The sequence below is a fragment of the Urocampus carinirostris genome, chromosome 10 (genome assembly GCF_059441175.1).
Source record: "Urocampus carinirostris isolate Australia breed hairy pipefish chromosome 10, RoL_Ucar_1.0, whole genome shotgun sequence".
NCBI classification, from domain to species: domain Eukaryota; kingdom Metazoa; phylum Chordata; class Actinopteri; order Syngnathiformes; family Syngnathidae; genus Urocampus; species Urocampus carinirostris.
Genome location: NC_142358.1, coordinates 19,112,735 through 19,126,016, shown reverse-complemented (window position 1 = coordinate 19,126,016; position 13,282 = coordinate 19,112,735).

Genomic DNA, 13,282 nt, shown 5'->3' with positions numbered 1-13,282 from the left:
AATACGGTGCCTCTCATTCTTTTTTTTTTCGTGGCGGCAAAAACGCTACACTTCTTTTCCGGTGTCACTGGCATCAATGGCAGGTTGCTGAAGAGTCCCTTAATCCTCAAGGAAGTTAATAAGCGGATGCAATCAGTTCCAGGACTGCGGCAACTATTAATGACATTACTAAAATACACGTCTGTGTTGCAATCTGGCACTATTCTCCACAGTACAGTGGCCCTGTCGTGTAAAATCCAGGGCTCACATTTTACGCTACGCAGCCCTCATTCGCAGTAATAAATATGTGCTTGTCTTTGTAATAGCCATTTTGAGTGGTCACATGATCCAAAAACACCTGACATAAACAACTTGGAGCAGAAAGGAAAACCTCACAGCTGAAAATGTCATCAGGTGTGAGAGGACATGGCACCGTTGTTGTTCTGTGGCTTAAGGTGTCGGTGCCAAATTCCTTACGCGGTTGGCGACAGGCTTGAAATGTAAGAACTGGACATGAATTTCTTTATTTTATGGCTGTTTAAACCTGCATCTGTTGCGGCTTGTACAATGACAAACTTGAGTTCCGTTCTAAAATTGGAGCATGCGGCTTTTAACCAGGTATGCTCTGTTGTCTGGAATTTACAGTATTCTTCCACAGAAAACCCAACTTCAGTTGCTAACAAGTTAGAATTTGTCACTATTTTATTAGCTAAGATCCATTCAGCCTAATTAATTTCCCATTAAAAACCTAATACAAAATGTACTGCCTTTTTTATTAATGTATTTTTTCTGCTTTTTCATTTTTATATTTATAAATGCAAATCAAGAATCATGAAAAAATAAGCTTTTTACTAGTTTTACACATAATTGTTGCCAATGTCCATAATTTATAAAATTGTGTTGAACGAATGTATAGCCATACAAATACCTGTCTACATATTATAATCAGACAGCTTATAGAACAAAAGATTTGTATCAACTAAAAAATAAACCACAGACTGAAGTTTGTCATTTGCTTTGAACCTTGTCACATTTCAAAATCCTCTTACCAAAGAAGAAAAAATAATTGGTATCAGCTCTGGCAGATTTGAGCCAAGTTACACTTATTTGTAAAGCCCTTAAACACAAAAGGTCTCAAAGGACTACACAGACCACCATTACAACATCACCTAATGTGAAACCTGAATAAATTCTGCTTCAACATTCAGAATCTCTGGTTGGGAAGGCAGTGCACCTTCAACACTGTGTATGGTTAAAAATTGGGTTCTGCTGATATCCATTCCGTATCTTGTTAACCTGTGAAGATTTTTTTCGGAACTATATTAAATACTTTAACTTGCGTCTGTACAAGAAAGCCTTGTAAGAAATATCTGTTTATTTATCATTAATGAACACAAAATCCTACAGAACAGAAACCAATGTATAAAGGTTTTCTAATTAAAAAGAAACACAAACATGGTCAGTAGTATTACAACCCTTTGCCACAACATTCATATTCACATGCTTTCCATTTCTTAGAACATAATTCAGATTTTGTTCACCCTTATTGTGGTCCAGCTGTGTTTGTTTTAATCATTCGGACCTTAGTAGGATGGAAACACAACTGTGTGTATAAAACCTTACCTGCATATCAAAGGAAATGCGTATTATTACATTGAAATGTCGAAAGAGCTTGATGAAAGAAATTGTGGTAAGGTGCAGATCTGGAAATAGTTACAAGATGATTTATGCTGTACTCAAGGTTCCTAAAAACATAGTTGCATCCAAAATCCTCAAATGGTAGAAGTTTGGGACAACCCAAGCTCTCGGAGCTGATGACCCAGCCAATCGTGGGACCAGAGAGTTACCAACTCAAAGCTCACTGTGAATGAGCTCCAGAAATGAAATACGGGGATGCAAGAAGGTTCCACGAAATCAAATATCACCTGAGCTCTCCACCAAATGTGGCTTTATGACAAAGTGCCCTAACCGAAATCTCTCTTTACACATGAAGGCCTGCAATGTGTTGGCCAAAAAAATCTCATGAAGGACTCCCAAGCTGTTGCAAAATAAATGATCTGGTCTGATGAGACTAAGATTGAACTTTTCAATTGTTTTGTGTGACCTGTAGCGCTTGTCAATTCGAAGCAGGATGTGTGGAAAAAAAACAGACATTGGTCGATACATGGCCAATACAATCCCTACATTGAACCAAGTGGGAGCATCATGTTCTTTTCAGGTGTGAGGACAGAACACTTGGTTGCAATTAAGGGAAAGTTACATGTGACCAGGCACAGAAACATACTGTGAAACTTCAGGACCTCAGACTGATTAAATACTGAGACAATAGCTGACGTAACGGATGCATTGTCCAATTTATCTCCATCTGTGTTGAAGGATTAACAAAGCTATGCCGTACGTTTCTAAAAGTGTTTATATAATGTATAAACAACTATATCTTATAATAAGTTTTTTTGCACTTTAGTTTTGCGAACTAAGAGAGTATTTGGTTGGTTTGGACACATGGAGAGGATGGATGAGGAGCGAATGTTGAAGGGGATTTACAGAGCAAAAGTCAATGGAAGGAGACCAAGAGGAAGGCCGCGATTGTCGTGGATGGATAGTGTAATGAGTGCACTGCAGGAAAGAGGTCTGAATCTAGTGAAAGCTAGAGCTATTGTTGGTGATAGGAATGAGTGGAAAGGTGTTGTAAAAGGATAGTGGGATGTTTGGACGTGTTCTAAGGGATGGGCAGGGCACCTGTATGATGCGGCAGTGGTAAAGCAGTGAAAGCTTTCGGCCCTGCTGTTGAACAAAAGAGTGTGTTGTGTCACCCTGACCCGAGTGACATGGCCACTTTTATGTGTCCCGTTTCATCTGGAGGGACGAAAGCATGACCAACTTAGGTGCCGAGGTGCTTAACTTGTTTGGGTGTTTGGGCATTTGGGTTGGCCATTGATCGATCAATAGATAGATCGATAGATAGATAGCTCGATAGATAGATAGATGGATAGATCGATAGATCGATAGATCGATAGATAGTTTTGTGAAGGAATTAAAGCTTCAATAACACGTCCTCTGTGGTCACGGTCCATCTTTAGTGGTTTAGCTTGGTGTCATAGAGATGACACTGCAGAACTATCTGATAATAGTGGTTCTTCTGAATAATGAGCAGGGCTGGACCTACTAACTATGCTAATCGAATCCTTTTACTACCGAGAAGCAAGACAGAGTGGTTTTAGCTGGAGTTGTGATTGGAATGTTTTACACTAGCATGTTGAAAAACAAACCCTACACACAGGCACATACCAAGAAGACTTATCTTTCTGTTCTCATTTGTTGTCCGGACTCAAAAGGCAATAGGACGGACAGAAAACAGGCTTCTTAACATACGTTTGAAATGACAAGACTCCAAGTCCTACATGGGATGGGATCTCATGCTAATGCAAAGTTTTACACATACCAGCTACGTTCTGGACTGCTTTGAAACACAAGGTGTAATGCAGTTCAAACTGCAGCCCCAGTTCATTGCTGTAGTATTCAAAACAATTGAAAATGTTCTTTTTAAGTTTAAGACTTAAACATTAACTCCAGTTGTACTCGCTCACTCAATTAGGGGAAGAAAGTCTAAGAAAATTACAAATGTTCATTTCTCAGTCGTGATGCTGGGGCTGTTACCTATAAAATGTTATGAGGTGTGAAGTGTAGAAAAGCCAGGGAAAATACACACAGTGAGCTCTGAAGGCGTTAGATGTGGTCGATAAAGTCAGTGGGAAGCGGCGGCTGTGGTGGGCATACTCTGGCTGTGAGTTAAACACACTAAATGAGAATCAATAGTCAGAATCCAGGGATCTTCTGCTTGAATGGAAATAACTGCGCCAAACCCAATCTTTTGTCGATAGGTGTGAGGGTTTCTCGCTTTTGTTTGTTTGTGTATCAGGCATTTAGAAAACTCCCTGCAGTACGGCAGCCTGTAAGAATGGCATACATTGCAAAATATGTGTGTGAAACAGCTTGATCCACACTTGTGTTACCTTCCATACATAATGTAGAACACTTTTCCTCATTAAGTCATGGGTGAGCTCGAGTTAATCCCAGCAGCAGTTGGGCGACAGGTAAGTTACACTCTTGAATAATCATTGGTCAACTTTATAGAGATGTATGCTCATTTGTCAGTAAAATGCCAGATTTAAAATGAGTACCCAAACTTTAAAGCTGCTCTACATAACACTTTTACCCCAAATATCTTGGATGTTGGATAACAATTTTATACATATAGCAATTATCTTACTCTTGATGACTGATTGATATTGATGTCAAACACAGATATAACTGTTATATGGGCACACAGCAGGGGTCAGCAATAAATGATTGGTGAAAAATTAATGCCATTAATTGCGAAAAATTAATGGAATGGTTGCTTAAATTCATAAATCCATTTATTGCAAAATTTAAATAATTAGCAATTATTGCAACCCATTAATTGCGAAAATATTCGGGTTTTTTGTTAGTCGATTGCGTCAACAAACGTGCAACTTTTCACGCCGCGCGAGCATTTCGTATGCGGTCAAGGTCACATACACGCACAATCGGGACAGTGCATGCATACGCGTAAGCTACCGTGCTTCCCCCATTATAAGACCCACCCTGAATATAAGGCCCAGCTTTTTATAAGAAATGAAATTCAACCTTCCTGCAAATAAGAGGCTCATATTACCTATGAAAACCGTAGATATCAACGTTATTTAACAACGGCAATGCTTTTCTAAGAAATTTTTAGCGAAAATGTATTACTTTTGCACATATTTTTATTTCAAAACCTCAATTTTTGACGATGATTTTGAAGTAAGGCCGGCCTTATATTCGGGGAAACACGGTAGCTGTACGTACATAGTGTGGTTGCAAAGCAGCTTTTTATTGGTCGGGACAAAATCGGGCTTGTTGATTAGCTCACGTTTTGCCTCAAGCACGTACGTCGTGGATGCCCATATGCACACGTTGTACACCACTACTACTACGCTGTATTGATTGTAATCTTCGCACGGTTATGGGACCGAAGGAAAAAATGGTTAGATTAGATTAGAGGGACCAGTTTGTTCGACCATATTGACACGGCTAGTATACCATTAAATTACCAATTAATGGCTAGAAATCAATAAATACCCATTAATTGGCCTTGCCGCAAAAAAATTAATTTTAATTTTTTCGCACTTAAATATTAATTTTTTTTCCCAAAATCAATTACTGATGACCCCTGGCACACAGTACCTTAGCTTGTCTTTTTAAAGAAAAATATACTGGTATTAGATATCGTCCGAAGTACCGTTACCTTAATAAAGGCTGGTAAAAAAAAAGACCTGGTATTGGTGCATGCTAATCCCAATGTATTCGACTTTTTATGACTCAAATTCCTTTCAATTTGCACATCATAGCTCTGTGTGTTGTTGTAACCCATGGTTTGATGAATTGTTGTTTTTCACGTACCACTGAGATTAGTTTGATTGATAGCGCTTTTTTTCAATGTGCTGCAAACGCATGATCCGTAAAACAACTTGATCCAGGTCTTGCGGAAGGAGAGACAAAAGTGTTTTCCACTAAAGCCATAAGAATAAACAGGAGAGTCAACTGACCCCTGTAGTATTTTTCACCAAAAGTGAACTATGTTCAGGGAAGATTAAGACCTGGCAGTATTTTGGGACTGATAGAAGCATTCCAACATTTGGTGTCAGGAGGACCAGAACAGAGCAGGAGCTCCCAGAGCGTTCGTTACAAGTCTTTATTTGGGGAAGCGTACAGGGTTAGCGGGAGACGCGATGACCGTCGAACGTCAGCAGCAACGCCGTGAAGACAACTTCGGAACACGTAGCCAATCGTAGCGTGGGACGGAAACAGGTCGAGTTTACCAGGACTGGAGAGACGATCGTAGCGTCGGACGGAAGCAGGTCGGATCGGAGGCAGGCAGAATCAGGTAAACAAGTCAAGAAGACACAGGTAAATCAGGAGAGTCAAACGGGGTAAAAAGTAATCCTCAGACAACCAGGTCTCGGCTCAGCGTGCTTAAAAAGGGAACATAAACCAATCAGGAAGCGCATTCCCGCGCGTCAGATGATTACCCCAGGTGGCTCCACTTGGGTAATCATGACAGAACCCCCCCCTCAAGGGACGGCTCCAGAAGTCCCCCAGGAAAAAAAAAAAAAAATCCAAGACACGTCACAGGGAAACACAGGTAATCGGGGAACTATGTAACAGCACAGTACCTCTCAGAATCCCTCCGAATGGAGGGAAGCCCCCTCATCAGCATCCGAAGGGGCGGCAGAGGGTGGGTCCGGAGGGCAAACAGAAAGAATCAGGACCGGCGATTCAGACAGGACAGGCAGAATCAGGACCGGTGATACAGACAGGAGGCAGAATCAGATTAGGCAAGACAGGACAGGCAGAATCAGAACCGACAGGCAGAATCAGAACCGGCAAAAACAGGACAGGCAGAATCAGGACTGGCAGGCCGGGGAGTCGAACAGGCAGGCCGGGGAGTCGAACAGAACAGGCGAAAACAGGACAGGCGGAGTCGGACTGGCAGGCAGCGGAGTCGGGGTCGGACTGGAGACTCTTCGTGATTTAGGGCTATACAAAAATAAATGACTTGACTTGACTTGACTTGACTGGCAGGCAGCGGAGTCGGGGTCGGAGTCGGACTGACAGGCAGCGGAGTCGGGGTCGGAGTCGGACTGGCAGGCAGCGGAGTCGGGGTCGGAGTCGGACTGGCAGGCAGCGGAGTCGGGGTCGGACTGGCAGGCCGCGGAGTCGGGGTCGGACTGGGAGGCCGCGGAGTCGGAGTCGTACTGGCAAGCAGCGGAGTCGTACTGGCAAGCGTCAAATCCTCCCGGGACCCCATTCGAGGCACAGCATATCCTGCGCTGAATGAACTGGGAAAGGCCGAAGGTGCCCTGTCAGTGTTGGGCACCGATGAAGTGGCTTGATGGGCCATTACTTTGGAGACATAGTCCCGACCCAACAGATCCCACTCGAGCCGTAACTGACTCACTTGCTTAGCTAATTTCGCCACGTCGGAAATGACCTGCCGAACTGCACATTCTAAAGGGGGAATGCGCTGCTGGTTCTGGTTTTCATAGTCGTCGGGGGGCAGATGTACGAACGCGGGGTCCATTCTGGTCTGAGGATTCTGTCAAGGAAGACCAGAACAGAGCAGGAGACCCCAGAGCGTTCGTACAATTCTTTATTTGGGGAAGCGTAAGAGTTAGCGGGAGACGCGATGACCGTCGAACGTCAGCAGCAGCAACGCCGTGAAGACAACTTCGGAACACGTAGCCAATCGTAGCGTGGGACGGAAGCAGGTCGAGTTTACCGGGACTGGAGAGACGATCGTAGCGTGGGACGGAAGCAGGTCGGATCGGAGGCAGGCAGAATCAGGTAAACAAGTCAAGAAGACACAGGTAAATCAGGAGAGTCAAACGGGGTAAAAAGTAATCCTCAGACAACCAGGTCTCGGCTCAGCGTGCTTAAAAAGGGAACATAAACCAATCAGGAAGCGCATTCCCGCGCGTCAGATGATTACCCCAGGTGGCTCCACTTGGGTAATCATGACATTTGGACGTGTCTTGCTGGCTACAGCATTGGATTTGGGACAGAAGAACTTTCTGACGGTCACCTATTTCCAGGAGGGTGGTATAACAGATTTCCCCGGACTTTTTGGTTTATATAAGTCAAAATCTTTAAACTGTTGTCATTTGTTTTGTTGATGTTATTAAATTTCACATCTTATGTTCTTTGTTCTACAATGCAAATAAATGCTACGTTTCAGTATCTGTGTTTCTGGCCATTTGGAGGTTTCTAGTGCTCTAAATTGAGTTTTTAATTGCCAATCATCTCGTAACCCAGGAAAACCAAGACTAACAGCACAAGGGGCAACTACAATGATATCTGGATTTAGCAATGCATTTTACACATTTTATAGGGAAAGGCCAGATGAATGATTTCATTAATGCCTTTGCTGAAGCCTATCAAAGCTGGAAATTTGGTGCAGCGTTTAGCATAAATGCCAACGGTAACCTTGTAAACAGTACGCGGGTCGAAAATAAGAACAGCCAGACATTGCCAACAATCCTTGGACAAGCAATCCAAGTAATTTGTTAGATACATTTAATTATTAATGTATTTACTGTTGTTATTAGGGAGAAGCATCCCTTGATTAGGGTACAGGCTGACAGTTAACTGAGGCGAAGAAAATAACAAGATACTTTGCTGATATGATAATAAAACGTACTGCATTACGGTGTGGTATGCTGGGTGCACAGCAGCAGACAGGAAAACGCTCCAGGGGGTCATCAAAACAGCCCAGAAAATCGTCGGTTGCTCTCTGCCCAGTCTGGAGGACATTGCCTGCTCTCGCTACCTCAGCAGAGCAGAAAACATCATCAAGGACTTTTCTCACCCCGGCCACCACCTCTTCGACCTGCTGCCTTCCGGCAAGCGCTACAGGTCACACAAAACAAAAACAGACTCAGAGACAGTTTCTTCTCCAGAGCCATTACCACACTAAACACACACCGCACAAAAACTGAAAAACTCTTGCAAAAACACTACCTCATACGAATGTAAATGGTACTCATGTCTATGTTTCTTGCACAATGTTGACTGCACTTTTTACCTCGCTGTGAATGTGTGAAACTGGAGTGTCATGCCCAATTTCGTTGTCACAATATGTTAACCCATTTTGTAACAATGACAATAAAGGTATATTCTATTCTATTCTATTCTATTCTATTCTAATATGATAGAAATAGACTCGATAGCAACAACCATAAACGATTTGTTTCTCTTACCTGATATCAATAGTGCCCTGCAAACCCAATACTTTTTTTGAGTACCCCGTTCTAATCTATTCGGTTTAATGCATTTACTACAATTCTCTTCTTTTCCTTTGATCAGAAGTGTCTCCTGGATCCCGTAAAACTTTAATCATGCGGTCAATAACAATTTTTCTGGCTCACAAAAATTCAACATAACAATTTAACACCCAACGAATGCTTGGTTTCTTCAATGGGTTGGCGAGCATGCAGTATTATTTTTCTTCGAGCTTCGACTGTGACGTCACATGTGACATAAGGTATTCAAGGGTCTATAAATAAGTTTATAGTTTAAACTAGTTAAAAGTCACTATAATGTATAGTGAAAAACTAAATGTTATTGTAATTTAGCGGCATAACAGTTTTTTTAATGAATCATGAAGTGATTTCTTGCAGAGTGTCAAATAACTAATTGCTAATATATTGATTAAAGCAACAACACAAATCAGAAGAACAGTTAGACATAATTTCATAAATTGTATGTATCTGACAGAATGTGTGAATACACATGGGTCCATCATGCATGAAATCTATCATCAACTATCTCGGTAATCTAACAACTGAAATATATTTTTTTCATTTACTTACAGATAAAATTAAGGTTTTCATACTATCATTTTTATCGATTTATTTTGGAATTTGTGTCAGCTAAATGTAATTGCACGATTTTTTTTTATTTTATTGCACTATTTTTTATAATGCATTATTTTTCATTGCACTAAGACAGGGGTTTCAAACATTGAAAGGCCAAATAAGAAAAATAGGCACCTCATTGAAACTACTGAAAAGCTAGCACAAATATTCCAATACATTCAGATAAATAAAGCAAAAAAGTATCTTTAAAAAGATGGAGCGGAACATCTTGGATTGGATGAACTTGGAATGGGTATGGAACTAAGAAAGAAACTCGTGGTAAAATAAGCTTGACATCTTGGCGAGTGGATGTCTTCAGGAATCAAAACGTACCAGCAAGGTGAGGTGGAAGCCTGGAGTATTTACGTTTTTATGTATTTAGTATTTATGTAATTGTCTGATTGGAAGGACATAGGGGGTGGAATTGTGAAGGAACTTTAAAATGGGGTAATGCTGCCATCTTTTCGAGAAGATGAGAAACTGCAGGCGCCAAACCATGACAGTTTAGACATAGAGGAATGTTTCTGAGAGGATAGCTAAAGTATTCCCTTCAGCTAATCGGCGCATGGCATGTTACGCATTTGACTCGACTTCAGGGATTGCTCCCAAATAATAGAAGAAAGTCTGACTCACACTGTATAATATGTAGTTGTATACGTCTCTTTTTTTCACCCCATTTAGTACTTCCAAATATTATTGTCAACATTTGGACGACTGAGGTGTGTGAGATTTTTGTGGTGTTTTTGTGCACTCTCTGTTCACATAAAGTTTGCCGACTCAGCCTTGGCAGGCGAAAGGTTATATTGCACAATTCTCTTGTGTACAAACTGCGGAGGTGCACACAATGCTCTGTGCATGGAATTTGCAAATCCAATTAAACTTGTGCTATTTGTTATATGCCATGTTGGGGGTAACACGTTCCTGGAACGCCATTGCCTTTTTCTGTATGAACACTGTAACAAGTTATTGACAACCAGTTGTTACAACATGGTTCCGCTACTTAATAACACTTCTTGGATTCCAACGCCATCGAATTGTTACCTGTTTCCCACAAGCTCAGGACGGATTAATGAACCCTTAGTCAGATGACACTGCATTATCAATGCTAAGTTGGCATGTTTATATTGCCCTACAAAGTACAAGTCAATACAATTAAGGTGATACAGTCTCAAGGACAGAGTACAGGAACTTCTCCCTACTGATATTCTACCTACCGTGTACTGTATATACGCAGAGCTAAGCTATATTTACAACTATAGAGTAAAATACTTAAATCAGGAGAGAAATAGAGAAGAGGAGAAATAGAGAAGGGAAAAGCGAGAAACGTGAGTACACCGCAAGAGGGCGCTCTAGGCCTGTGTTAATGATTTCAATATTGCCGTGTCAGGCCAAAAAATGCCCCATGGTATACCTGTATATGTTCTTTATACATAAGTTATCTAATTAACTCACAATATGTTACGTTGTTATTTAAATTAATAGGCATGTCAATCATGTAAAGGTCGTATACCAGATACACTTATTAAGCCCTCTTTTATTTAAAATCGCCTTGCAAGATGACGTGTATGATTTTGGTGTTGGGTTTTATCAAACAAATGTCTCCCTAAAATGCGACTTATACTCCGATGCGACTTATATATGGATTTTCCTTCTAAATTATGCATTTTTTGGCTGGGTGGACTGTCAGGACCAGAACGGGGACAGGACCCACTTGCGTTACGTTTCTCTCAGTTTTATTGGAAGAAAGGAAAGGTTTGCCCCCACGATCCGGTGATCGCTGGGCACAAGAAGCAGGTCGCTCTGAACGCGGAAGTTGGACTTCTGTGGCGAACGATGGCGGTGTCTGGAACGGAAAAATGGGTCAGTACCCGGGACAGGAGAGCAAAAAGGTGGTTGGGGTCGGAAGCGAGTCGTAAGCCAGGAAAGGAGAGTAGACGTGATCGGGGACAAAAAAGGTCAAAAGCCGGGACAGGGGAGAAGACGCGGTCAGGATCAAAAACGGGTCAGAAAGGAGCAAAAAACAGGTTCGAGTCAGGTTCGAAAAAAGGGCTTGCCTAGTGTAAACTGAGGTTCGCAGACGGACTGACAAAAGGGGACAGATAGGAGTGGGTTTAAATAGGAACAGAGAGCCAATCAGAGTCCGAGGCAGTTGGCGCCAAAGGAGCGGGCACAGGTGAAGCATATCGGTAATCATGACATCTGAGCAACTTATTGTCCGAAAAACTACAGTAAGTATGTGGTAACTGTAACCAATTATTTATTTATTTTCAATAACACGCCAACACTGCTTCAAGTAAATTATTTTCTACTGGGCGTCTGAGATTTTGGTAGCAATAGATATATGGGCAAACTGTACAGCCTGGTCCAATCTAGCTAGAAATGTAAAATAGAAACACGCATTGCAACACAATACTACATACACCTACAGTATATACTGAAAATGTCTCACTGAATTATATACTGTAGTCTTCAAGCTACACATGACATAACTGTGCCAAACAAACAATTAAGGTCTGTGGGAAACACTAGAGAATGAAGGTAGATATAAAAGAGAGAAGTTGCCAGGCAGTGTGGGAGTTTCAGCATGTCTCACTTTTGTGGGGGGGTGTTTGTGTGTGTGGGCGAGTGGGTATTGAACTGAACATGGAAACAAGCGAGCACTCGGATGGCGGCAGTTGTCATGGCAACAGAGGATGTCGTCTTTTCTGCAAGAGCTCTCTCGGTTGTCCCAGAATCCGACATCTCTCTTTCACGTCACTGCCTCTTTCTCTGTCCTTGGGTATCTATCAATAGTTTGGAAATGGTTATTCATTTCATTTTAAACTAAATGTCCCTTCAAGCTTTATAATGCCCTTGCCATATCCACTGCAGCCTGGTCATCCTGGGAGGGTGATTTCCTCATGTGCAGCCCTTCCTCAAGGTTTCTTCATTTTTCTCATGCTTAGTTTTTAGGAGTTTTTCCTCGCCCTCATGTAAATTATTGATCAGGAGATGTTGTAACAGTGATCTATCAGCCCTTAGACAACGTTTGTGGTCCTAGGCTACACAAATCAGATAAAATAACATTTTATTTGTAAAGCAATTTTTTCGTCAAATAAATTACACTCAAAGTGCTGCATAAAAACGTTCAGTGTACTTCTTTTTACTGATGCAACAACCCAAAAACAACAAATACACCGACACACACAATGGTTGAAATAAAAAAACCTGATGCCTGAATGGTTGTTTTCAGTTTTGCCCCGAATTGTTTACGTGACATGCTTTCGGATCATGAGACCATTCAAGACGAGCACATATTTACTACTCTGTCAAAAGAAAATACGAACGAGGGTTGCGTTGTGTAAAATGTTAGTCCTATATTTCTAGACGACGGCGTCAGGGTAACCATACTGAAGAGCAAGAGTCGGGAACCATTGTCTCGCCAGCCACATATGGCTCTTTCATGAGTACCTATGGTTCGGAGATAAAACACTGCTTGTGCAAGCTTCATCCACAGCGCCTAAATTCTGAAGAACTCAAAGTCAAGTTCGGTGCGTGCATAGCTGAAACAAAGCTGATAACAATACCTTTCCGGGCAAGAATATAAAGGGGTCAGTTTCAACTACAGTTTACAGTCAATGAGTCACACCAACAGACCCCGTTTTGGCTGTACGTCTCCAAGGAATCCTTCATATGTTCACTGTTGAGCCACGTTATGAAAAAAACCCACAGAACAAACCTAAACACCCAACCAAGCACACAGAGCAATTTGATTGGGTGAGCAGTAAGCGTAGCCAGATATATGCACACAAAGCATGTGCCCCTCTCTTTCTTAGGTACCCATTGCA